This window comes from Anguilla rostrata, chromosome 5 (genome assembly GCF_018555375.3).
Source record: "Anguilla rostrata isolate EN2019 chromosome 5, ASM1855537v3, whole genome shotgun sequence".
Taxonomy (NCBI): domain Eukaryota; kingdom Metazoa; phylum Chordata; class Actinopteri; order Anguilliformes; family Anguillidae; genus Anguilla; species Anguilla rostrata.
Window position 1 is genome coordinate 40,498,977 of NC_057937.1, and position 25,455 is coordinate 40,524,431.

General features: G+C 37.6%; 1 long non-coding RNA gene across 1 annotated transcript; it reads left to right on the top strand.

Annotated features, from left to right (window-relative positions):
* The first annotated feature begins 6,877 nt into the window (after positions 1 to 6,877).
* On the top strand, positions 6,878 to 24,498 carry LOC135255271 (uncharacterized). Its single transcript, XR_010330137.1, has 3 exons — positions 6,878 to 7,182; positions 10,481 to 10,656; positions 22,500 to 24,498. It is a non-coding gene; the product is annotated as an uncharacterized LOC135255271 (long non-coding RNA).
* The last annotated feature ends 957 nt before the right edge of the window (positions 24,499 to 25,455 follow it).

The window sequence follows — 25,455 nt, forward strand, 5'->3', positions numbered from 1 at the left end:
TCCAGATGCTTATGAACAGTGAATATTGCATTACAGGCATTTAGCAGACAATTAAATTGGTACGAAAACTTGAAAAGTAGACTACTGAATGACTCATAAAGTGTAAAGCATAGGCCTACTAATGCCTCTAACCAAAAGCCAATGGATGCAGTCTAGCAGGCTATGTTATTTCACTTGTCATTAGAAGCGGCATTGTCCTTAATTATATAATATGAACAGATCTAACAATTAAATTTGACTTATTCACGATTTATATTAAGCAATTAAAAGATGTTGGACATAACTGCAAGTTTTTATGTGAACAACAACATCAAGAGAAATAAAAATATATGAATATAAAATATAGATCAAATCATAGTTGAAAATATAAGAAAGGTAGCCTGTTGCAAGGTCAACAAATGAGAAATTACAGTCAAGAAAAGTAATAATAATGCGAATACATAATAATTTAAATAAATTCATGAGTAGGAAAATAAACTAAATTTAAATACAAAACCCCTCTGGATTTCAGTTGGTTACACAAGTGAATGTAGGCTACATGGCCTATATATTTTACATACTGAGCAGACCTGTGTCAAATACTTATTTGTTTTGGATTCAAATACTTTTCTGTGCTCTATTGATCTAGCCTGGAGTACTTGAGCCTGCCAATATGACTAGAAGGCAGGGTTTGCACTTTTTGAGAGTATTTCATTGGTTCCAATACACCAGACAAGATCAGTAAAGCGTAGAAAAGTATGTGAATCTAAAACAAATACGTATTTGACCCAGGTCTGATACTGAGTAATTTGCAATTCGCATTTATGAAGACCAGCTGTCTAACTTTTTATGCATAATATAATATAATATAATATAATATATAAAACGAAGGTGAATTTTAATTTCAGCAAGGAATCATCTGTATGCAAGGCTCAGCCTGTTTCCACTTTAGACACTATCCATGAATAAATGACCTCTCATCCAATATTTTCTTCTAATTCTTAACTCAGGAAAACTGGTTTGGTTGCTTTATTGATTTTAAATGCATATATTACTCCATGAACAGCATGCTCTCAAGAGAACAATTGTATAATTTCTATTGTATGGTACATACCATTTATCTCCATCCATTCATAGTATTGTGAAATGGTTAGGTACATAGCCATGGTTCAGTAAACAAACAAATGCTCACCTGTCCGAGCCTGCCTCCAAACTGAAAAATCTCACGATATATGAAAGTAAAGCATACTTCACACCGGCCATCACAATACTGTAAATACCACCTCAGTGCTCTGTCATGCTTCAGCAGGCCTGAAGATCGAAAAATGTGTTTCTGGAGGTCCTCTCCTTGTTTATAGAATCACAGTTTACACATGTTGCTTTCCTTTCAATTACACTGTGTAAAGGGCAGCCAGTATCCAGGTCACAGCATACCAAAGCCTGTAGAAAGGCACTCTTCACAGGGAGGTGAGACATATTCAATACACTGTAGGAATAGTTGTGCTATGAAGCAGAACAATGTGGTCGGACAAACCTAATGTGATGCAATACAAAGTTTGGGCCATAAGAAGTTTAATAACCTGAAATAAAAATTTCACAAGAAAAATCTCTGAAAACATGTCTCAGTAGGGAGAAGGAAACAATGGCACTTCAGGGCCAACAGCAATCACACTTACAGAACACAAAGCCAAATATACCCGTGCTCGCATTTCCAGAACATTGAAATATAATGGTGTGGCGGGGATGAGGAATAATGAGTGCTGCAAGGAGCTCAGCCACACTGACCAATGTACATTTGAAACTTCTGCTAGGGAGTGGCTGAGCCAATTCCTGCAGGGGGAAACTGTAAGGAAAAGTAAAAAAAAGGGTTGTTAATATCTGGGGGGCAAAGCCATTTGTCCTGCTTTCTTCTGTTCATTCCTGTAGTGCTTCAGTCTGTCAGAATTTCCAGGTGTCCAACTGTCAAACATGACCTATGTTCACTAGGATAGCTTTGGGGGAGTTTGTCATAGTATCAGCCACCTCCAGTCTAAAGGAAGCCATAATTTCCTGTGCATCACAATCAAGAAGAAAAAGGTCATTCCCTCCCAAAAGCATCCCTGGGACAGCACTGTACACATCAACAAGCACTATGAAAGGGAAAGGCACAAAGCAGATTTGTTTGCTCCCCACCCTAAAGGAGTGTAGACATACATGCCCTGCGAACTCTTTCTTCAGTGAACAGAGCAGAATTCTCTCCTGCCGCTTTTTAAGGGAGTGAGTGTGGCCCAGGGGCTGTACTTTGAGGTACAGCCATTATGGAGTTGCTGGTATTACAGCTTTGAGTCAAGATTATTATGGTTTATAGGCTTCATAAATATTACTCACATTCTTTCCCTTCCAACCAACTGCTATGCACCCATACAAAACTTTTGCACTTTTATACAATACTGTTCAGGATAAAATAAAATGCAAAACAGCACAAGGTAGGCATGTTTAAGACCTTGAATCAAAGATGGCAAAAGTTATGTCCCCAACTTATCCCCCACCAGCTAAAAGAATTGTTTAAACATAAAAAGCAACCGAATGAGACCAAAAGATCCTCTATTTCAAAGGCAAATTGTGGTAGTTGTAATGTGATATAATGAGGTTTAAATAGCAAACCACACCCCATAAGGGGTAGCAATATCTTTGAGCTTAAAATGTTTTTTTAATTCATTAAAGATCCTGATGGACTATTGTTACAAGTCAGCCGATCATGCATTTGCTGTAGTCGATGAGGAGTATTTTTTTCATCTGGAAAAAATTGTGGCATCTTGACACAGAGGCATGAGTTTCATTTCAGTAAACAGCTGTACTGTACGGATGAACAAATATTAAATTAACATATTTCACATATTTTAAAAGACCTTAGATCAGTCACAAATGTTTTATTTTTTGCTCTAGGCAACAGTTTACATCAGAAGGGAGCCAAACCCTATTTGGCTTGCCTTGGCAACAGCAAGCTGCCGACAGCTTTTGCATACAATGCCAGGGAAAGCTTGTCTATAGGATTTATAGCACTATAAACAAGCCTGGAACATTGCCGTATGAGCAGTAGGAACATAATGGTATTGTATTAATGTTAATGGTTTGGGAAAGGTTTACAGCTTAAGTCAATGAATATTAAACATTCTTAGCCATAAGCAATAATACAAATAATTTTTTTTTAAAGTTTTTTATTTAAAACAAGATAGGTAGTGGTGTCCTTCAATTTTAAATGTGGAGAATTGTCACTCACTCCAGTTAGAACAACTGGTAAAATGCAGGGCTTTCACATTAAGCTGTAACAGTGCGCTTTTTGCCCTGGCAAAGATTAGTCATAATACTGTGGCGGGATTTATGTTGCCATTTTGGCCATTTGTCAGAAAAGCCATCTATAGTGAAACCTCCTAATTTAACTAGTACAATTGGTTTATGTTTGAGTTATGTGTAAAGTAACCATAGATGTATGGAGATATTGATATACTTGTGTGTCACTGGAGGAACAGGAACAACAGCAATACTGCACCTGCATGGAACTGATATGAAAGTCATGATAAATAGATGATCCCCCAATAAATATCTGAGTACTAAAAAACACAGCATCAGTTATTTATTTTCACCACCGCAAGCTGACTATCCATTCACAAGGCTCAAGAAAGCAATGGGAAGGGAATGCGATTTAATCAAAGACCTGCTGGGGCTGCAGCAGGTGCAGGTAATGCGCACTGAAGGGGCCCATTGCCTGATTGCAGTGATCACAGTATGGACAAATGTCAAGCTCTTTGAAACACTTGACATTTGTAAAACTAAAAACACGTTCAAAAGTTTGGTAAAGGCCGAGAGTGCCTGGAATTTCATATGCTCATTTTAAGCACTTGAGTACACTTTGACAGTGATGCAATCAGGAAAATATTATGTTGTAAAGTCCATCAGAGCATTCTTTTTCTGCAAGCAGCATGAAGCATTTCCACAATTTTCTACCTGCTGTTAGTTAGATCTACCCTTACACGTAATAGCAATGGCAAGGGGTAATAACATTCCAAGAACAGATTTTGAGAACTATAGTCAGCCTGTCTTGATATTATAACTTCTTTCATTTATACAGATGTGTTTAAAAAGGCAAAGAAAATCACTCGTATTCAGCTACAACAGGGGATTGTTGATTGCCTCTTTTGCTAGTGCTCTTGATTTTCCTTGTGCTCCATTTCTATTACCAAGCTCACAAACTACCCTTTAAAACTGAACCCACAACCAAACAACAGACTTTTTCTTCCACAATTCTGTTCATCAGAAACCCTAACAAATATACTCAAAGCATTGCAGTGAAATATTAATGAGCTCTGCTATTAGTGACTTGAACAAGAACACATATAAAATGAAATATTGTTTATTGTTCAGTTAATGCAGGGTGGACCTGGTGCTTATGTTAATGGGGGTTTGATTTCATGCTGTTTCTCAAAGTAGCATAATCAAGGTCAGTGTAATTAAATATGGACAATGAAAGACAGGAGTCATTGACAAGCCTCTGACTGGGTAACAGTTTTGTAAGCAATCAAAATATCCATTCACTTTCAAATTAAATAGCTAAGCATTATTTCACTTATTTTGAAATAAGTCCGGACTACACAAAAAAGAATGTGCTGGTGTTAAACTTAAAACAACAAAGGCAACAATTTGCATGGATAGATTTGAATTTCAGCTGATTATTACATTGGGATGTTTAAACGTATTGCTTTAATTTATCAAACTAATTAAGATCAGCAGCAATGAAACACAGATTGATCCATGGAATAGGGTAGACTTAAGACAGCCAAAGGGCTGTCTGGGAGATATGTGGTGCCCTGTCCGAAGTTGGCCTTTATCATGATACTGCATTAATTAGCACCTTGCCCTGAGGTGATATGAAAATCACAGTCAAAAGTACCATATAAGGTGATTGATTACCTAGCAATTTGTAGGCATGTCAAGTATTTGGAGCTTGCAGAAATACGTTGCGAAAGTAAAACAGAAGAAAGCAGATTGGTATAAGGATATTGCTACTGATCCGCCGTAATAATCAGACATTCAATTCATTCATTTCAGACATGTTTTCAAGGATTCCTGTCAAAAGAAGGCAATACCCTTATTGGAAAAGCATGGTGAGGAGGCGTGTCCACAGGGCTTGTCCACAATATTCTGACCTAAAATATTCAATTGACTCAGCCCTGCCATAGACCTGATCTTGATCTGGGTGCACAAGAGGAAAGCTGATATGGAAAAATACATACAAAATCAGCATCAAATCAGCACTTGAAGATTACATTTTTGTTGAAAACCATGAAAGATCTTCAAATAGAATGAGACAGTTTTACTATAATCTTGCCAATTTGAGGCTTGTTTGCTTGTCAGAAGATTTTCAACAGTGCAGGGCCTTTGATGATGATGTTTGACAAGCTAGGTACTAGGGCTTAAAATAGAAAATAGACAGAAGGTATTAAGCAAAAATGCTTTCATCATTCATTGCAGCCATGGTGTTGTCTGATACATATCACTGAAACTGTTGGGTCAAATACAATGCTATGAGGAGCAGGGGTAAAATTCTTTCTGCTTAGCCTGCTTTTCACAATTGTTCTGTAATATAGTCATAATATGGTAAGTTTTTTTTACTTAAACAATCAAATTACCCCTTTTTTTAAAACAAATACAACCGTAAACCATGTATCTCCCAATGATCTGTGAGTAATATTAATATACCATGATTATTTAACATTTTCTTATAAAGTAAGTGCACGTGATACTGTATGGCAATATTAATGTAACATAAGAGCCACCAAAGCAGCGATTCACAAGAGGAAAGAATAGTGCAATGCATATGAGCATGTGTATGAAAATAATAATTCAAATAATTTATTTTTCCTTCTTATTGACATAATGTGATAAGATGATGAAAAATGCAACCAAATTTTAACCAAATGAGACATTTAATATTTGAATCCAATATTTATTGTTGTTGTTACTTCTGTTAACAAAGCCTTATTATTTTATTTGGCTACACTCATTTTATAGCTATAAACTTTGGTTTATTAACCAGTACTCAAGCTAGTGATACATTGGAATTCCTTCAGTAGCCTACATCTATCATTATTTTTGTATGCTGGTTTTCTGATCCTCATATCATTTTCAGTGGCCCACTACCGTTGTCCTCCTTTGCATAGGCTACTTTTAAATTTCGCTCCTTCACTTCTTAATTTCAAACACTTTAATTTCCAGCATCGTTTAATTTTGACATTAATTTGAGCTTTTTCAGTCAACTGACTATAGGACTCATTTCAGCTTAAAGTCATACTATGCATGATTTTTATTTTAAAGTAAAAAAGTAAAAATAAAAAAACTATTCTAAGGCATATCTATGATGCACTGGCAATCTCAGTCTTCATACGTATTCGCCGAATTTGTGCACCTTTAATCTCTATTTTCTATTCTAAAGATTTCGCCTCGAGACAGAGCGGGACATTACTCAGGAGGAAAGCACCGAGGACAGCCCTCATCAAATAAAACAAAACGATAATGATCGGAGGAGACGAGAGTAGGGCATAAGACTAGAGATGGTGTCTGGGCGGAGATCGGAAAAAAAGCCTGTTGTAAAGAGCTGCGCTTTCTAGCAGCCGCCGTTCAAAGTCACTTGACCATATGGATCGTTTTTGGTGAAACTGAAATGTGTCATCATCTAAACGTTATTGATCCACATCGCATACGACATGGATCAATAATAACGTTACAATATGATAATAACTCATGTATATGCATTCCTAAGTGATAGGCTACGTGCCGACGCACTAAGATGTTTACTGAATCAATCTTATTCACAGATAGCCAAATTCTGTGACATTGTATTGATATTTTTCACTATTAATAGCCGCGACTGCGGAACAAAACAACCGCGTTAACCTCCACTGCAACCATTTTACGTCATCTACCCACAGTGCACTGCATATCCAGAATAATGGCGACCTCCACAGGTCAAAATTTCAATTTAAGGCTGGGGGTGTTTTTGAATAATTGAAATCTTTTGTGTGGTTTTTACTACACATTTCCACAGTTGCCGACAGGGCTAGTTTGAAAACTAGTCAACCTTGGCATTATTTTTCTTTGGTGAAGTCAGCTGAAGTTCGCCACGGGGATGAAAAGCCACGTGAAGTTGGCCTGTTTTCTGTTGGACCTGTAAGTAATGTTACTTTTAGCTAGTAACCTTGGTTCTGTAGCTTTTGTATCAAATTCTGTTCTTTTATCAAAATGTCTTCCCCCCTTTGGGAACTGCTGTGACTGTTTATAGTTGCAACTTAGCTGGCACGGTAAATCACCTGCATTTATTTAAATCAGGGGAAACTCATTCGATGCAACATGCGTGCTATCTAGCTAACGTTACGTGTAGCCAACCTCACTAACAAAGCTAACAAAGTTGCTAAAAACTTTGAAAAGGCTATGGATAACTTCATGAAAAAGTCATTCGCTTTACAAGTATATTAGCTAGTTGTGGTAAACCTATTACCAGCTAATGTTACTTATTCCACACGCGATTCCTTTTTTATATCCCAATTCTAACTAAACGTCCGGGGGGATGTGTACTCAACGGAGGTGTGGGTGGGGTAGAGGTCTCAGGTGGTGTGAGTGGTGTTTACAAACACTTCAAGTTGAAGGGCCACACAATCCTACATGGTATACCTTTAATGCTTGAATTACTGTAGCATCAGTGATGGTAATAAAGTGTTTGATATTGAGTAAGGATGCATATCATACCACCGTTCGATTGACCAGTGAGTCTATGAAGCTCACATACACAGTATCAAAACATGCACAAAGAAAGTTATCTCTGCATTCATGTTTATGTTTCTGAATGAGACATAGATGCTTAAAATACACTTTGAATGTCAACAAACAGAACTCTGCTTTGGGACAAGCCAGCAGAAAATCATTTGTCATACTGCAAAATCTCACTTCCTTAGTATCTATTTGAATTTAAAGTTCCAGTGTCATGTTAAACATCTGCCATTCAATATGTAGTGTCTCTGGTTGTGTTTCCATGGCTATCAGGGTACGTCTGTTGAGCAATTTGGCAATCACAAGATACATTTCTAAATTGTATGCATGGCTCTGCAGTAGCTGAGTTGGTAAAGGTGTTCATCTTTTGGACACACTGGGTTGTACAGTGGGGGATTGAAACCTCGGCTATGTCATTAGCCAGCTATGACTGACATAATTGGTCCAGTGGGGATAGGTTTGGTTTAAGCCAGCTAAGGTTCTTCAGGTTCTTGCTGCATTATTGTGTCTCACTGCACAAATCAGTCTTCTGATAACCTGAACTTTGTAGGAAGATACAGCAATAATCCCTGGCCTTAGCAGGAAAACTTCATATGGCTTTCATTGTTATTGTTATACAGCATTGGTATATGGCACTATACTTAGCAGGTGCAGTTAAATTAGCATGGATGCAAAATAATTTATTTTGACCTAAAAAGGAAAGGTTGTAACAAATCATTCATTTGGGTCTTAAAATATCAAAACATTCATTGGGCCAGCTTATAAATGAACCCAGAAAATATTTGTTTCCAGGGTATTAAATACCTCAACAATGCCCTCATCATCCACATGTAACCCCTACCTTTTTTGTAATGTTTGTTTTGTTTTGTTTTTCGGCTGGGGCCAGCCCTACAAACGCGAATGTTTGTGACTGACTGAGTGACTGAGTGATGAAGTTACACCATTGGTCGGCCGGAGAGGTCCAGCCATATACTAGGTTTTGACCTGGTCTTGTTTGTACTGATTCTAGACAAATATTCATATATGGGATTCACATAAAAAACTACAGTTACTTAAAGTTCTTATTGGTAGCAGCAGAAGTTATGGCAGTGTAGCAATTTAATAACACCCAGAGGTATTGAGATTGGCAGAATATGACAACACATTTGTTTGACAAAGGGAACTGCTCAGTCAGAAACGGTTTCTAAACATCAAGTTTCTGAGATGTTCAATTATGTTAAAAAGCTAAGATCTTTTTTTAGCAAAACTGAGGAGATTTCTGAGACTGTGTGAAAATGCCAAGGCATTACAGCAAAACCCCTCCTGTCCTGTAATGTAATGTAATGTAATGTCCTTTCGGGAAAATGGTAGTGCCATCTCTCTGGATCATTTTCCCTCAGATGTGACACCCAAACCTGGCTGCGATCACTGTCCCTTGTGACCACGCCACCTACAGCATGATCATATTATTCAGATAAGATGACGAGGCTCTACCCCGGTTTCGCACCTGGCATACAATATGTATGCCAGAATATACTGTAGATGTGGCTCTAAGAGCCAAGACTCCTGCTCTCCTACAGCTATAAGTGAGCTATGGAGAGGCCTGATGTCTGGGCATATGGGCTGGGGAACAAGACTTGTGGCTTGTGGTGAACAGGGAGAGACTTCAAACAGCTCCCAATTTACTCCATCTGTTCCTGTGGCATTCGCAAGTGCCATGGATTGCAGCTTGTTTCTGACAGAACTTTTTCTTTCCCTGATTTTCATGAAGACTGTACCAGACTTGCCTTCCTAAATTGAGTCAAACCTGTGGTTAAGCATTCCAGTGCACATTCATGCTGCAGCCTTAGTGTTTGTGTGCTTGTCTGCGCTCTCCTGAATCGATAGAGGTTGTTTCAGTGATGGGAGGGGCTTACAGTATGAACATGACTGGCCATTCCAAATTGAGAAAAGAATATTTGGAATTAAAACATGGTTATTATGAGTAACAGCAAAACCAGTGCTCTGATGAATCAGATACCCCAGTGTTATAATGGGAAAAGAACTGACAAATGAAAATTGTTCTGATTTTGCCTGGAAAAATATAAACTGGTGTCAGGGGATACCTCAACAATACAAATGCTGTTTCTGCTTTTATTTTTAGTTTCAGTCTCAGATGTTGGAAGACATTTCCTCAGCAGTGGCTCAAAGATGTGTAAAGGGTACCTAATCATGCAGAAAATCAAATCAAATGGCTTTCTTGCAGTCTAATTATGGAGAGGAACCCAGGCATTTGTAGTGCTCATGAAAGACATGAGAGTAGGAGGTGTGGCCAGACCTCTCTCAACAGTTGATTCTTTCCCCCTAGTCAAAAATTTGACCCTCCATCAGTATCAGAGGGCCTTGGGTCTTATGGCAGCAGATGCATCAGTAACCCCTCTGGGCCTCCTCTGTCTGATGCCTTTTCAGAATTGGGTGAATAGCTCTCCATCCCGTCCATGACAGACATTGTTGGCTGATGGTAAATTATAACTGTAGGACAGCACTAAATCTTTGGCTTAGTGCCACCAATCACATGCCAAGGGTCCTTATGGAACCCATTTTGTCTAGGGAAGTTACAACAACTGATGCCTCCCCCAAAGGCTAGAGTGCTGTTGGAATGACTGGTATGTACACGGAAGAGGGATCCCTCCATGCCTGCAATCACCAAGAGTTGTTTTTCTATCCCTACATCACTTCTTAGTGTTTAGGGAGAAGCAGGTGTCGGTGAAAACAGACACCACAGTGTACCAAGCTGGACTGAGGCTAATGTTACACACAGCAGAGAGATGACTCCCATTGAGAGCACACAAGAACCTGACCTCCCCTCCCAGGGATCTGCAACAATGCAGTGGATCTCCTGTTTCTAGGAGATATCAGGTAGGATACCTAATGTGAGAAATAATTGTTATTTTTGACATGCGTCTAAGTTTTGATTTAGCTACTACAAGGTGAAAATATCCTTTTTGTCCTGAATATTAAATTATAATAGCAATATAGCTATAATTTTGCAAAATAGTTTAATCAGTCTGCTGTTGAGTTTCATGTTTCCCATGAGACAGGAGTAGAACCAATACATTGCCACAATCACAATTAAGAGCAAGTAACTGTAGTAGGCAATTCATGTCCTCAATTCTGAACTATGTTGTTTAAAATGGCAACTACTAGCCTATGTAATAATGATTGTACAGAAATTACACTATTGCACTCTACCTACTTCCATCGTTAAGAGTTTAATTAAACTATGCTTTTGGCCAATTATGTTGGGAGTGTTTTACCAATCTTTAGATGTGCTTCAAGTTCACCTGCTTAAGTTGATTCACACAGTTATAATGATTAGCTCTTAAAGGAGTAACATGGTGGTTGAACGTGACACTTCCCAGTTGTCTTTAGGCAACAACAAAATAAATGTGCATAATTTTTTTTATTATTCAGTCATTTCAATGTACTTTAAAACATATTTTTCTAAGCCTAAATTTCCCACTATAAAAGTTCACCCGAACCGTCTGGGCGTGGTAATGAGAACTGTCAGTTAGCTATGATTGACAGACCGTGCCCCATTACCATAGCTATCCCCATGATAAGCGCTCTTTTTGGGATACTTTTCACAAGCTAGCTTACTTAGTAGTATATCAAGTAGGCCTATCGATAGATAGCTAAGGTAAGGACGTTGACTTATATCCAATTATAATTTTTGCTATCTAGCTAGCCAAGTTAAGATAAAAGCACAACTATAACGTCCTCATAAAAGCAAACTAGCTAGCTAACGTTATCGATAGCATTGCCTTATGAAAGCAAACTACCTAGCTAGCTAACGTTAGCTAGCTAGCTAGCTAAATGAATATAACCAGAAGTAATCTTATAGTCCTTAAAAGGCACTCTAATTTAAGTGAACCTAACGTTAGTCAAATATTTGCATTGTCTTGCCCGTAAGCCAGCAGCGCAAACTATGGGTCTGGAGTTATCCTTGGGTTTACGGGGCGTGGAAAGGGGAGTGGTTACTGTGTTCGTGACGCATCAAGTTGACAACTTTCTCAACCGGTTGAAAATAGGACGATAAATTTAAAACGCATATTTCTCCAAAAATACAGAACAGACATATTTAATATTTTACTCATTGTGTTTCTTCAATGCCTCTTGTGCAAATAGCACATAAAACCGAGAAAGTGTGAAAATCGCCATGGTACTCCTTTAAAGCAGATAGACATGTTCTGAAACAAAGTTTGTTTATACAAGGTGAAACATTCCATCTTTGAATACTTTGGTCTTTATTTAGCTGTGGATTTGAACAGTATACTCTTATAAATAGGGCCACAAGTTTGTTTTCCCACATGGTGCTTCAGTCCTCCACCAGCTAGAGGTTGCAATAGCCTCTGTTTCAAGCCCCTTCTCAAACAATTGTCCCATTTTCACCATCTCAATAATCTAAGTTGATGAAGTAATTGTCACTAATTAGTATTTATAATTGCTGCAGTGATGCTTTTCACCATAATGTCACTCCAAATGTTTCCCAGATGAAAACATGTAGGCCTAACAGCAACAGAACCTGAACCATCTACAGTTCATTTTTGTGAAGCTGTTTATGCATTTAATGAAACCTTAAGATGCAGTTTGCATCTTAGTGTGTTTCGAATTTGTTCTCCTAAATCCACTCTGGTCCAACAGATAGCCTAAGGATTTAAAAAAGAGAAAATACCCAATAACCTGTTCCCCTGGCTTGCCACAAGGAGCCCTGTACATCAAGATTGCTCCTGCCATCTCTTCTTTAATGGGAATAGGTCAATTTACAAAAAGAACAGTTTTCAAGCAGGACTATCAATATTACAAAAATGTTTCATTATTAAATCTCATTATCTATATCTCTTCCTGGTGCAATCCAGCACATCCACCAGATAAGTAGTGTGAGGGTTGAGAGCAATTTTAGAGACTTTGTTCCCTAGACAGGTCACCAACCGCAAGCCAAGCCAAGTACATAGACAGTGTACTCTTAGCCATCTGGCCGCTGTGTTCCGTGGTTTCTCATATAATATCCTGATATTCTGTGCAGTCAGCACAAGTTCATGCACATGCTATTTCCCACCGCAGTTGTTCCTGTGCCTCTGAATGAGAATGTAGCTTGCAAAACCACATTAGCCAAAGACTGTATGCAACGGTTTATGCCAGTGTTGATGACATTGCTTTGGAAATTGGTTTCATATTTGACCTCTAGGGGAATAAAGGCCATCAGCCTGAGTGGGGGGAAATAATTAAGGAACATTTTTTGGAGGCATTCCATGGCATTTCGTGACCTTTCATCACATTATCAGAGGCCCCAGAAGGAGTTGAGGAGCAACTGGTTTTGTTTGTGAAGGTCCCAGTGAAAGGTTGTTAGGGTTCAGCTTCTGCCCTGCTTCCCTGATTTCTCTACACCAGGGAACACCAGTAAATTGTGACCCATGGGCCAGATCCTGCACTATTGGTGTTATCTCTCAAAACCAAATCTTCCCTTTACTCTAATCATAATTTTAACTCTGCCCTTAATCCTAATTCTAATTGTAACCCTAATTCTCTGGAAAAACAGCTGAAAACTGCATTGTCATATAGAATAGCCTATATCTTGCGTTCATATTGTATTATAAAGTTTTAATAAAACTGAAAAGAAAAAGTACAAATTGCCCTTTTAACTTCAGTTAAAATTGAATAAGAAGCCGCCACATACATTAATAATGTAGGTGAATGGGCCAATAGGTATTTAATAGCTGCTAAGTGGAGGGTATTTTGTTGAATTTAAATTTTCAAGGGCATTTCTGCAGCGGCAATAATCATTTTGTCATCTGACAGAAAGCATGCCTTGCAGGATAATCAGAAATGGCGAAAATTAAGAAAGGAAGCATGAAATGTAATGGGAGAAACATTTGTGACAATGGGTTTTTTTAAAACAGATTTTTAATTGTAATAATCAATGGTTGCAGTGTACTGTACTTTCTCACCCATTTCAGAGAGTAGAGTCTGTAGAATGAACACAAAAAATGGCACACAACCAGAAGTTAAAGAGACCTGTGCAAACTAACAGAGCATAAATAATACAAAAAAAATCAGAAAGCTGCACACTCAGTTTCCTCCTTGCTGTGTTTGAGTAGATGCTGTCACATACAGAAGTATGTCTGATTGTGGGTTGCAGTTAACCTTGATGGTTGCAGAAATCTGAATTCTGAGTCTTTGAACACAGTTCAATCTGCTCTAAAAACAGCATGAACAGATGGTCCTGTGGAGTTTTTATTTTGGATTTCCTTAGCCAGTGCTGCAGCACCTGACTGGCGAGAATTAAAAAGAAGCTGGCTTTGAAAAGAATCAAAACAGCACAGTAATTTCCACCTGAGAATGGAGTCTGCATCACTGCGGTTGTCCAGAACATCCATATTCATTAGATATTTATGCACTCCTTTGAGAAACAGCAGCAAAAAAAGGACATGTACATGTATTACTGTGAAAGTTTTTGTATTGCTCTACTCTGATACAGATAGAAATTAAAATGAAAAAGAGCAAGAGTGTCCACCCTATCAAATTCAAACAATTGAAATAATGTTACAAATAGTTCTGTAAAACTCTTCTGGAATATTGTTCCACACTTCATCCACAGTAATCCATTTGGATAATAGAGTGAAAAATATGTGTATGTAGTGCATCGTGGTCAAGGCGTCAAACCAAAAAATATATTTACATGTTCATGTAAATATTTTAATACGTGAGTTGTCCTGACTGAATTGGTTTTCTGCTAATTACAAATGATTAACTTTAATAAAAATGAGCTTTTGATAAAGATATATAATTATAATCAATTTCATTATTCTAAATGCTTCACTTTTAGTTGGTTAGATGGCACATCTTCATGCATCTGTCAAGAGAGAGAAACAGACAGGAAAAGAAAGACCACAGTTCATTGTTCTGTATGTAAACCATTAAGCTCAAATAGCTCCTGTAACCATATCTATGTTCACTTGTGCTGTAATGTGGTGCATCTAGCTTTTCCCTTGAAATAATTATTTGTTCAACGTATTGAAAGGTTGTTGAAACAGTGCTGTTAAACTTATATTGTGTTAAAGAAAAGATACTTGTAAATCCTACAATATGCAAGTGCTACTTTCTCCACAGGCTGAATGCAAATTACACAGTTGATAAATGTCATTTCAGTAAAAATCTCTCCAGACAGCATGACAAAGAAGAGACGATTCATTTCTGTTGAATCAGTTGAGTCAGTCATGGCCAACTTACGTCCACACTTTCTAAATGTTCCGAAAGCAATTTAAATAATTTTTTCAAGTAAATTTGAAATCCACCACTTCACATGGGTATTTCTCCACCAGCCAACAGGCATTGCTCCTTTCCTTCAGAAAAAGCAATTATTGCATCTTTTTTTCCTGACTTTATATGTGCATCCCGGTTGTTTACAGTTACAGGGGAGAATTTTTAATAAAATCTGTCACCAGGCCCTGGATGGGAGAGTGGGAATGACCATGAAAGTGGAAGGTGGATCACTCAGTTGCATCAAGTTAACACATACCTCAGGCTGTTCATTGAAAGAATTATCATTAGTTTACCTTACAATTGCTGTTTAGTATGCAGGACTAATAGGAGCGGGAAGTTTCACAAGAAAGTATTTGAAAACAAGCATTATGAAGACACCACATCGCCAAATGTACCAAATAAAGCATTTTTCAACAATATTTATTCATTAAGCTTTGCAGAGAGCTTAGAATGCCCAGTCAAATACTTTCCCAGACTTCACAGATCTCAGTAGATGTTGTAAATATAGATATGAATATGTTCAAATTTGCATTACAGTATACGATAAATGAAATATTATCTTTGCTCATAATCTTATTTCTCAAAATACCCTACATGACCAAAAGTATGTGGACACCTGATATCCATCAGCTCATCCAAATTTGTGGGCATGAATATGGAGTTGGTCCACCCTTTGCTGCTATATCAACCTCCACTCTTCTAGGAAGGCTTTATATTAGATGTTTGAGCATTGCTGCAGGGATTTACTTCCATTCAGTCAGAAGAGCATTAGTAAGGTCGGGCACTGATTGGGCAATTACATCTGCCTCACAGCTGGCTTTCCAGATCCCAAAGGTGTTGGATGGGGTAGAGGTCAGGGCTCTGTGCAGGCCAGTCAAGTTCTTCCACACTAATCTTGACAAAACCATTTCTACATGGACCTTGCCGTGCACCCAGGAGCACTGTCATACTGAAACAGGAAAGAGCCTTATCTGAAATGTTGCCACTAAGTTTGAAGCACAGAATCATAAAGAATGTCATTGCATTAAGATTTGCCTTCACATCAGAGGGTGGTGACACCAAAATGACTGGCAATACATTTTTTGTGCAGTGTTTTGTGCAGCGACGGGTTTACTCCGATGCAGTTTATTGCTGGTTGATTTAATTAGCGGTATTAATGTGACGAGAAGCGCTTTGTCGTTTGAATGCATAACACGCAATTCCTTGCGCCCACTCCCACCAGCATTTTTTTTTTTCATATTTTTTTTTTTTTACATCAGATTTGACATCAAACCATGTATTTTACTTCATCAGTTGTGCGCCCTTCTCCGGATACAGCGTTCACTGAACGAATAATAGCATCCCATGCATCTTTTTTTGTGTTATTTTATATCCACTACTGACGCTACTAAATATGACAGATCGTTTGCTGTTCACTTCCTGCAGCAATACCTCCACTTCAGAACTACTGAAGTTTTCTTACGTTTGGAGTCCGGTGCTCCACCGTCTTTAGGTTTTCGTTTGGGGATTATTGACTTTGCTCTCAACTTTTATTTTCGATTTCTGTGTGTTTACACGGCCCTGCAGTCTCATGCCCTTTTCTGGGGATTGGCGGGGCGTTTACCTGTGCTAATTAGGAACAACTGGCACGTGCTTTACACTTACGAGGACAATGGGATTCATCATTTTAAGAACACATGTGCGAACAATTCTGCGGTTTAAGAACACGTCGTGAATCTGACGTAGACTTTTCTTAGGACCTTTCTCAAGAACAAATTTAAGAAAAAACTTAGGAAGATATTGGTGAATGAGGCCCATTATTCTTATTCTTTATTTGTGTATTAGGCTATTCCTTGTTTTCTTGACTGTAATCTTGCATTTGATGATCTTGCCATAGGTTACCTTTATTTCTTACATTTTCAACTTGGATTTGATCCATATATTTTTATATATATTTCAGTTTCTTTTGTTTTGTTGTTGTTGACATAAATACTTTTGCAATAAAGTCCTACACATTAATTTTTTTAATTTCAATTGCAAATGAGTAAAATTTAATTGTTTCAATATGTTCAAATGACCATCATTGTCGTCAACGTCATTATAAACATTCCTGTAACATTATTTTTCAAAAGCCTAAACACTTGTTTCACTGAAAATGTAATTTCCTTTTACTGTCTGTCTCACTGCAGCACGCAGCAGGCATTAGTACTGTACGTACATTCAGTACATGTACGAGTCATTGCTATTTCAGTACCTTTCAGGTTTTTGAACCAACTGAGTCTTTCAGGAGAGGAGAGCCTTCTGAATGTTTTATACTCTTCATGAAATTAGGTCATTGTGGGTGCTAAAATTAATGCTGGATGAGCACTCGGCGTTTTAAGGTTGTAAAAAACGCGGCCTTTCTAGTGTCAAGTCTATGGACAATTTGGCGTCCAGATTTCTAATTTTGAGGTTTGATTCAAATTTAATAAAGTCTACAGCCACGAAAATATAAAAAGCATGTATGTCTCAAAAGGACCAATATAATGATGTCTTTTGGCAGGATCTGTTAGGTTTAAATTGAGTTATGTTTGCACTACGTCTTAATTTTTATGTTAGAGATTAATTCTGAAACGGTGGCGATATCGAGATTCAAAAATCGCTGTTTTACATGGGAGAGCTGACCAACGCTACCGTGCTCAGTGTAATATATTTGTCTTCCAGCCAAAGTCAGCTGACCCTAATTTCATCAATTTAATTGAAGAAATTAACCCAAAGTCCCATCCAAATATTGATTTCTGACTGCCACTGGCATTACAGTTGAATTTGTGAACAAAGTATAAAGCTAGTCATGCAAGTGTGATTGTATCTCAGTGCCAAGCAAGCGTGGATTTGATTGCACAAAAATGATAACGGTGAACCTTTTATGTACAACTAATTGGCTAACTAATAATTTTATCTGCACTGAAGTGTGGGACCTTGTTGTCATTCATGATGTCACTGCAACTTGCCCATTTTCTAGTCCTCGCACTTTAAAACTTGTTCCGGCACCACTGTGGAACTGCCACGGCACCCCTGGTTTTATAACATAACTTACAGTAGCAACATAACAACTTTGGCCAATATAGCTCGGGTTTATGATCCCAAAATAGCTCATGTTAGATAAAAAGTGAATGCAGTTTTTATGAGCTATAAAGGAAATAATAATGTGGAATTGTTTTAGGTAAAATCAAATGCAACAGAAACAATTTCATTAGGTAAGTTAAATTGCTAGCTATATCTGCCATTGATGTGTGGTGCTTGTCTACTTGCTACATTGGGTATGAAAGCAACTTAAAACTGGAAGAGCCTGACAGAGATGTTTACCAGCACAAAGTAGGCCTACATAGTACAGAAGCAATTTTGTCATCGCATTCTTACAATAGACAAAGTCATGGAAGTCATTGTTTATTCCATTTCTACAATAAATGTTCAAATTTCAGTAAAGTATTGATTTTTAAAAATTGTGCCAGAAATAAGGTCTTATGAAAGAAGGTTGTGGCTTTATCCGTAAGTGTTGCCGTTTTTGTTCACACTAAGCCAAACTTAAATTTGCAAAAGAAAACTTTAGTAAATTTTACTAGGCACCTACCAGAAAAATTGGGGGATCTTACATGGAAAATCTACTACAGCTCTGTTCACACAGGATGCTGACAGAAGATTTCTCTCAGAGAGAAGGGGTAGTGGTTTAGCCAGTCTGCAGCTGTAGCTGTGGGTAATTAGGTAATCGGCATTAACCTTTATCTGTGTTGCCTGCAGTGAGACTGGGGATACAACAGTGAGACTGGGGATGCACACAATTAAATACAGCAACAGCATCTGCCACAGTAACAATAGCAGCACTTGTCACAGCACAGCGACACCATAGCAACTGCTGTAGTTTGCGACATTAAATAGCCTATAACCTGCTTCTGTATACCTGGCATCCATGAGAGTATTTTACACAATCTTGTTTCAGTGGTGTTTTATTGAACTACAGGAGATGACATATTTAGATGTGTGTACCAATGTGTGTTATAATACTTTTGTATTATGTCATGTGTTCCTATTCTAACCTTTTCTACTTGGCTCTCGTTGAAAATACTTGAAATACTTTATAATGGACAAAAAACATTTTGTCCATTTTTGGAGCAGTTTTGAATATGTTTGGCCCCGTAGTTCACCCACCCATCTCCCTATACTGATTAAAAGATAATAATTTCCACTTATAAAGCCTGTAAAAGTGAGTTCCATGGGTCAAAACTGATTGATTAAAATGTATAGTTATGATTTAGCTACAGCAGTGCACAATTTAGACATTTTGGATAGATTTGGAAACACTAAGGGACACCAGGGTACACTGCTTGCTTTTTGCTTCATAAATCTGTGGTCATTCTGCATATCACCCTCAGATTTTGCAAACGTATAGTCAAGGAGTGTATGATCCAGGAAAGGTATAGTTTTACAGTTTTACATTTTTGACTGAGTATTCAATTGCAAACTGAATGAGAACAACTTCATTTTTTTATTTTCAATTTCAATTTCCAGTTTATTTGTGCTACTCAATTTGTGCCTGTTTTGTTTTGCTTCAGTTAAGGTATTTTCCAGTGATGCTCACATCTGGAGTTATAAAGCCCGAAATAGAACACTCTCTAAATGTGAAAGGATTTTCCAGATTCGGTATGTGCTCAAAGGGGTTAACCCTTTAAGGTGTAAGATCACAAGTGTGATTTTAATGTTTTTAACTGAAAATCCTAATGCTTATATAACAATTGCGACTGGTAATTCAAAGCAATGGAGTTCTAGAACACTGACTGAATTTAGAAAAAAACATTCCAATAAATATACTCTTCAATGATAACTGTCAATGATATAATTCCCTAAGTCCCATAGCATATGTGCTTTCCTGTGTGTGTGTGTGTGTGTGTGTGTGTGTGTGTGCGTGTGCGTGTGCATGTGTGAGAGAGTGTGTGTTTGTGTTAGTGAGAGAGAGAGAGAGAATGGAGAGAGGAAATAGGTTGACTTTTCAAAATATTTTGCACATTTCCCACTGGTACATAAATATCACAGTTCTAATTATTATTAGCTTGTTTTTCTTCCTTCATTTGAAAGTGTGGGAGCAAAGGCCCCTACCACCCACTGACTCAAAATATAATTTACAGAACAAATCATGTTCCTGAATACATAATACCTTTACTCCTACACTGAATTTTTATATTTAAATTGACCAGCACATCTTTTTATACCTATGTGAAATGTGTATTTCATACTGTGGTATTTTTTTCACTCGGGAATGTTCAAAAAATGTTTTCATAATCTCAAAAGCTAAGAAAGATGTCGCCACTGGCCTTGTTTCATTTTGAAACTAACACATGGTCTGCCGTGCCCTGATGTAGACTGTCCCAGTCTTATTATCTTTTCAGCTACATCACTTCTTGGCATATAGTTTCTAAACAGATTATGAATATTGATAAGTGCAGTGTATTTCCTGTAGATTGTAAACTTTGTAAACTTAATGTAAACTTTAGTAACACTGTGGACCAGTTCAGTGCTTGATGGTCTCCTGACATTGGCATGGGATGGCTGTCCATAGTGGTCAGTAATGTCAAATCAGATGGGCAGTGTAAGATGGGACATGGATTCTAATCACTGAATGTGAATTAAACAGAAAATTTAAGAAATTTAATGAGAATGAACAGTTCCAGGTTAATTAGACCCTGCCAAATATCTGAAATAATCATGAAGATATTGTACCTATTAATGATGAGGAGACAAGTTTAAGACACAACTTCAAAAGCATGAAGCGTTAAGTTCACCAAATTGCTATCACAAAACCCAATCTTAATTAAAAGATGTCTACTTCAAAACCACTTTATAATCCCTAAACCCCCGTACAAGATAAATAAGGTCTCATATTTTGAGTAATTATTTAAACTAGCTTAAAATCTCTAGCTTTCCATTAGTTATTCATTATCCCCCACATATTATCAAGATAGTACTGGAATTGAAATTGCATCTACATTGTTGTCTTTTTTCAGTAGCTGCAATTAACATGGGTCAGACTTTATAATAATAAGCAGTCATGGTAATACTACGGTATGCTTGGAAAAGACATGAAAGTGTGCTTGGAAAATATTTCATTATGGTTATGTCCATGTACATGTCAAAATCCTCATACGCTGTGCATGCACAGATTTATATAACAGGTAAATAAAAGAAGACCCTTAAGACTGCTGTTTATTTATTTAGTCCTACCTGCATGCTGGTCACCAGTCCCTGCATTCAGTTTAACCTTTGCATTTGTATAACTTGTTTCTTATTCATGGGTCTGACTAAATGACATTGTCCTGGCATTGCACTCCAATTCAAAGCCAATCAGGGGGAAAATGAAATTCTCACTTGACTGTTTTATTCATATTCCAGAAAACTCACCTTATTTATTATTTATATCTGGCCACTCAAAGCCACAGCATCTTTATCTCTCTGCTTTATAGATAAATTAAGCCCCATCCTTAGTTTCTTTGTATGCCACAGGGAAGGGAAGGCGCAGAACCCTGTGGATGAGCTCGATTTATAGTGATGCATTTTGCCTATCTACTGTTTGCTATAGTTAAAAACATAAAAGATGAGAATCTTGTAAATGGAGGACATTATAGTAGGCTGGGTTTTAAAATATCGGGCCAAATATCCATGCCTTCACTGTCTCTGCAACACAAGGCATGATTCATCATTATGCTTAAATATTATTATTTTAAGTTTCATTCTGCACTCAGCAGCGGTAAATATGTTGAACAATTCAAATAAACCCTGAGACATTATGCTGTATAAAGAAAAAACACTTTCATTTAGAAAGCCATTGTACTGGTTGTGAAAGTGGTTTTTACTGTTTTTAAAATAGTCATGGCAATATACAAGAGACATCTGTGGTTCATAATATGTTCCCTCTTTTAGGTTGTCATCTCAAATTATCGAAATTACTTTTTTCAATAAGCTGGCAGATGAACACATTGACAAAAGAAATGAATTCTTATCCTGTAGTTGTGCATCCAGCTCACCATTAACAGTAAGGAACAAGTTGTGATTTAATCAGATCCAGTCTGCATGTCTCTCTCTTCCTGTCTATTTACTCAATGCTGCTTATGATGTTGCATTTACTAGATACAGAGCCAAAGCTGTGTGAAATTATCTAGAGCTAACAACTCTATTAATTTAGTGTTTAAAATGGAGGATAAGTCATATACATACATAACATCTTTCATGAAGGACTTAAACACCCTGAAGTAATTTAGGATGGATAATGATCCTACATGATACAATTATGTAATGATTCAATAGATGTACTGATACAATAAGGGGAAATTAACCAAGAACATGATCACCATCTTTAATTTCATTTGTGAGGTATATACTACCATCAGAGCTGAGTTACTCTTAATGATTTTCATAGGCTTTTTTTATTCCAGGACCATTGCACAGTTGAAATGCAGCCTGATCTGCCTCACAGTTGGCTCGGTCAACAAAGGTTCTCTGAACCCCAACCTTACCAGTTTGAGTTTGGGTTATGTCCAGAAGTCCACAGCGTCAGGATGCAATTGGCTCTGTCCCATTCAGACAGGTTAGGTTTAAGCTTGCCAGGTCCTTTTGGGTCACCTCTACATTAGAATCTCCCAGTGAATAGCCAGGCCCTACATACTGTTGTTATTAGTGTGGAATTGGTTATTGTTCCTAAAAGTGACATTTTTCCTATAGTGCATGTTGTGTAGGCTACTGTAGCACACAGCTGTTTTCTATTGTGTGCAGTTTCTTATTTTTCTTTTTTTTTTTGTGTAAATTTTTTTGTATGATCTGTTATACCTGCTCCATAGACTGTACGTGCCATGTTTTATCTTTCATCATTTTTTTATTGTATTGACTTTGGTGGAAAGCACTTTGAACACATATATTTAGAGCAATATAATTATAATTACAATTATTATTGTTGTTGTTGTTGTTGTTGTTATTATTATTTGGGAATGGGGTATAAGGGGGAATCAGGGCGGACTAAGGAATGCATACGGGAGAATAAAGAGAGAATATGGATGGATGGATATAAGAGCCTAAGAGATATGAGGGGAGTATAGAGAGGAAATAGCCGCCAGAATATATTGCCTCATTTCACTGAGTATGAGAATAGGAAGATACATCACAGGGCTTTTTATATAAAGGACAGTGTGAAGAATTTGAGCAGTGCATAGGGGTGCAACATAGATTAACCAGACCCAGGGACAAAGAACACACCGGGGCACACTGGGCTGGAAAGCAGGCAAATCTCCGGATTCACTCACCAGGACAGGAGAGGGCATCCTATTTATGGCATCGATATTATATATTACGCTGAGATGTGGCTCTTGAAGGATTTACTGACTTTTGAATCCTAGAGGGATTTCTGCCATGCTGTGAGAGATGTACAATATGCATGTAGAGGTAAAAGGGAATAGAGGACATTTTTTTAAATGCACCCAGTTGAGGGTTAATTTGTGTGAAAATCTTGGTCTTTTAGATATGGCCTAAGATACAGCCTTTCGGTGTTTTGTAATTGGAATGGGAACAGCCTATTGTACCTCGTGCCAAACATGCAATCAGTCACACTGATCCTTCTATGCTGGTCAGGTGCTATGGTCAGTAGCAGTCCTAGGCATCGACAGTGTAGGCAGCTGCCCTAGCATAGCAACTTGCTAATGATGATACAGTGTATATGGCTTGCACTCATAATTAGGTGAGTGTGTGTGCCCACTATCCATTCTCCTTATTTGCATTTCTGTTCATTTTTGTTTGAGTGTATCAATTTTCATAGTTTTTTGTCTCTTGCAACATGTTTCAGTTGTCCTGTTTACTTTGGCTTTTTGTATATGTTTTGAAATTCGTTTCTGATTTGTTTAATTTAGAGCGCATTTAGAGTGCATTTCCCTTATTGTTTGTGCTTTTGCTTTTGAAGCAAGATCATCTTTGTGGACCACCATAGGTGAGGGCACAAACAAGAGTGAAGAACATAAATTGAATATGAGACTGGAAAGTTTACAAATTCTGCATCAACATGAAGAGGTCAAATTTAGGAAGCTCAATGTAGCTGCTGAATTTAGGGAGAAAAGTGCCATTTGAAATATTGCCTTTGCCACCAAATAGACCAGGACCACCCCTGGCTATCCTGCTCCACACATCAGTAGAAAGGAATAGTTTAATGTCAGCTCACAGACCAACTGCAGCACAATGTATCTGCTTAGCTGGGCCTACAAAGGAAAAATCACCTTTGACCACACAGGAGTCTAGTTGCAACAGCATTGTTAATGTAACCATTTTCTTTATGGTAATTAAAGTTGTTCATTCACAAACGTTGAAGGTCCTGTACAACAAAAAACAAATAGTCACTGCAACATTCTTAACAAATACCACTTTGTTTTTTTAAAATTATCTCTATTATTTTTTTTATGCTTGTTTAATAAAATTTAAAAAAAAAAAAAAACTGTTTGGCTCCTCCACCTCTAGGCCATTTTATCAAACAAAAAACCTATAGCCATATAACAGTATCACATGGGGATTGTGAAATTCCTGTTTAGACAAAGTAAATTCACTCAGAGCACTCTCACAGTTAGAGCCTCCACATATTGGAACTCTATGCCTGTCCAAAATAGAGCCTTTATAAAAAAATAAAAAGGCTTTACAAAATCTCTAAAATGGTTGAAATCAATCAATCCAGTCATATAACCTAATGAAATTTTGGGGGACCTTGCCTCCCCCCCCCGGCCCAGTGACCCCGGTAACAAGGCACTTACACTTTGCTGCGCACTTTAATGTCTGAACACTTCTTTTAAATGTCTGAAATGGTTTCGCTGCTGTGACATGCTACCAATCCACCAGTCTATTTCAACCAAACAATGTAGCCCATCTGACTTCTTCTCCCGTAACGACCTTCTTGATTCCACACTTCATGAAGTATCTCTGCTTTATTTTGTGGTCTGACTCAATTCTACATGACAACTCATTGGAATGACAAACTGATTCATATGAATATCAGTATTCACAGTGGGCATTTTCACAGCTCAACTCAGCGGATGAATTCCGGAGTGTAAGGTAAGGGCTGCCTGTATGTGTGAACCGGCTTCCGCTCCTGTTTCTGGATTTTTTTTTTTTTTTTGATTATTCATTGGAAACTCCTCAAATCAGTCTTGGTGCCATGTTCACATACAGTAAAGAACATCTCCTCCCATAGCATGCAGTAAATGCCCCTCAATACAAGAGGGAGGATGGGCACTTGATTTATGAGCTCTTACTCATAAACAGCGTCCTGTATTCCCTCGGTGTCCCGTTGTCCAGAAGCTGTCATTCATCATCCAACAGGAGAGCCTCACTTCAGGGAAAATAGAAAAAAAAGAGAAACATTCT